This window comes from Helianthus annuus, chromosome 13 (genome assembly GCF_002127325.2).
Source record: "Helianthus annuus cultivar XRQ/B chromosome 13, HanXRQr2.0-SUNRISE, whole genome shotgun sequence".
In the NCBI taxonomy this organism is placed as follows: Eukaryota; Viridiplantae; Streptophyta; class Magnoliopsida; order Asterales; family Asteraceae; genus Helianthus; species Helianthus annuus.
This window is the reverse complement of record NC_035445.2, coordinates 132,428,708-132,432,024: the sequence shown is the minus strand read 5'-3', so window position 1 is coordinate 132,432,024 and position 3,317 is coordinate 132,428,708. Positions and strand designations below refer to the sequence as shown.

The 3,317-nt window shown below is 32.5% G+C and overlaps 1 long non-coding RNA gene across 1 annotated transcript; it reads left to right on the top strand.

The window, feature by feature from the left end:
* Positions 1-506, top strand: LOC118485959. Its single transcript, XR_004877725.1, has 3 exons — positions 1-153; positions 247-366; positions 482-506. It is a non-coding gene; the product is annotated as an uncharacterized LOC118485959 (long non-coding RNA).
* The last annotated feature ends 2,811 nt before the right edge of the window (positions 507-3,317 follow it).

Sequence of the window (3,317 nt, the reverse complement as noted above, 5' to 3'; positions counted from 1 at the left end):
ATAATCGAGAGTGTGGTTGACAAGAATAATGGGAAGTCTTCTGCTGGATTAAATGACGGGATTTGTACATTCTGTGAGATGGCTGTTGTTTGGATGCAAAGCCAACTTAAACGAAACCAGACTGAAGATAGCATAATTAATTATGTCAATGAGGTGAAGTAATATATGTGATCAAAGAAAGAAACCAGAACACACACGCATATATATGGAGTATTGGGTCTGAGGTTTTCATTTATCTAAATGCAGTTGTGTGACCGAATACCCAGTACTATGGGAGAATCTACAGTGGATTGCCACAGTCTTTCCAACATGCCTAATATCGCCTTTACTATTGGCGGTAAAACTTTTGAGCTCACCCCAGAACAGGTGATAACATATTCTACTGGCTTCTTGGTACAAATCATAATATGTTTTTTTATTTCGTCAAATATGTAAAGATAAAAATGACTTCCGTTCTAATATTTAATTTCAATATGCATAGCTTTTTTAAATATGGTTGATATTACAAAGACATGGCAAGGTGGACACTCAACAATAATATGCTCAAATATAGCGTTACAAGGCACCTACTAACTGCAGACATTCACCAGCTCTTTAAAGGTGATGTTGCAATTACAAACCCATTGAAAATATACCAGGTTTGCTTAAAGATGTCATGTGGATTATGCTTCTACATTACATGAATACAAATTGTTGATGGTATGTTTTGTATAGCGAGTGAACCTACTTTTACCCAATTAATATACGACAGGCTTTGGTTGCTTCGGTTGACAAGGAAACTAAAACGGAATGCCCTAGCCGCCGCCTCCAGCAATTACGGCTAGGGTTCCGACCAGTTGATCTGGAGTTCACATGTATGCTTTTTTTCCTTTTTTTAAATAGTATATGTTGATTTTTGGTTTCCGTTTATTTAGTCTATTAAAAAGTGTTTGTTATTCTTTGTTCTTCAATATTAGTTAATTTTATGGTGTTTTGCAATCAGATTCAAACAGTTGAATGCAATGTTTTAGTCGAGCAATAAGATAAAAAGTGAACCCCTCCAACTTTCAGGTACTTCAGATTCATGATATTTTTTAGTCTTCTTAGGTTTCATGTGGTTATTGAATGTTTACATCTAGAAATCCTATTTGTAGTGTGTAGTTCTATTATTGTTTGTTTCCAAGACTTCAAGTTTAGTGAAATTATCATTGCAGGGGTTTTGATGATGAAATTAGAGCTTTGGTGTTTGGTCACAAGAGATCTTATTGGAAGAGGCATTAGTTTGCATCCCCAAACAAATTTGACACCGGTAAATTTTCTATAACTAATTATTGATTGTATTCACATAGATTAACTTTCTTGAATCTTAAGCTGATTTAAATTAAATACATATATTTAAGTGAGGATGTTGGATGCCATTAAAGTGGCTATAAATCATGGTGAAAATTAAGATCCTAAGAAATGAACATTCATCATTCCCCTGTTTTCAAATTTCTGTTAGTTTTTCTTTTTGTTTGGTTGTTTACAAGATCATGTTTCTCCATTTGTTTTTTTTAAAAAGTTGATACTTTTGTACTTATCCTATCAACTATTATTAAAAAAAACTCACGTTGAATCCATCTTTTCATCTTTGGGTTATTCTAACTTAAGAGCATTTTCTTGATTTGTGGTGCACTTTAAATACAAAAAACCATGATTGAGATTATGTTTAAAGTTGAATCTTCATGCCTTCTAAGTTTATTGTTGATCCCATATGATCTTGTGTTTTTATGCATAATATTTTTTTTCATATATTTCGTCTTCCAGTGCCTATAATTATAATTTTATATGTGGATATATTAAATTACAAAGATATATTATTCAATACGTAGGACTAAAAAGGGAAGCTAAATGAGGCCACTTTGTCTTTATGATGGGAACCATGTGCGTGCAGGTGATAAATGAAAGTTTGGTATTGTTCAAGTTTTATGTCCACTGTTCACTTCATCACCGGTTTGTTTTCAATTTTTTGGTTGGTTTATTTGTTTTATTTCTAAGTAACTAAAAGCCATTTGATATTAATTTAAAAGCATAAAAACCACCAATATTGCTTTATTACATACATTTTATTATATGCAAGTTTATTGAATGGGCCAATAGACACCAAAAATTATGTGGCCAAACTTGAATTTCGGGTTTAATCTTTTACTAGAGAATAGCATATCATCTATTGGTTTGTTCTTAGAAGATAAGTAATACTTGAATTTTTGTTGAGTAAACGACTTTTACTCAAGAAGAAATCGGTTGTCGCTAATGTGTAATACATGAATACCAAACCTGACTTTTTACTCTCAATCTCACAAGACATATCTCATGTTTTCACAAGAATGTCCTTTTTGGTCATTCCAAATAATTGATAGTTAGATTATGCAAATTCACTATAGCTGATTATCTCGTGCAAGAACAGCCATAAAACTATCTCCACCTCGATTCATTATAGCTGATTTATAAGATCTTATTATTTAAAATTACTATTTACTATCCAAACATCCCCTAAATCACTATAATAGTGTAATTATAATGTTTTCTTTTCCCTTACCTTTTGCAGCTCTAAGGATGACAAGGAGTTCTCTATTGTGCGGGAGTGCATAAAAAGAAACTTAGAGGTAAACATGAAACATTACTCAGTTGGGAGTTTGTGTGTGTGTGTGTGCAAGTACGCGTGTGGGTGGTGTATACTGTTTTGATTAAGACTGCTGATACGGTTTGTGAACTTGTATATTTGTAAATGCATCTGTACAACAATATTGGTTGAACCATAGAAAACGATTCGAAAGCTCTCAATAGTATAACACCTTTATGCTCGAATAAGATGTAGACTAAGAAGTGAAGATGATGAGGTATGCTTTATATCGTAATTCATAGAATAGTCTAAGAAGATGCAGTTTCGTAATTATGTAAAATGACAAATACTCCTCTACAACATGGCTATGAAGGTTTTTGACTGGAGTTCCAAAATGGGTGGGTTGGGTAACAACTTAAAGTGGTTATCTGTTGGGTTGACCCACACACTTTTTGTCCCCTTGAAATTTTGTTTATAATTACTTAACACATTAAATATTTTAATATTTAATAAAGCAATCCAGTGGGCAGTATGCGTTAGAAAACAATTTAAGGCACTTTCCACCCGTTTAACCATTTCATTTTTGCGAAATATTTGATTGACTCATTAGATATAAAACATATACAAAGTTGACCTATTTATAAGTAAATGGGACAAAATTGCTACCTCTGGTTTTGGTGAAGACAACAAATTGCTGTTTAACCTTTATACGGAAGGTAAAAAAGTGATAAAAAGA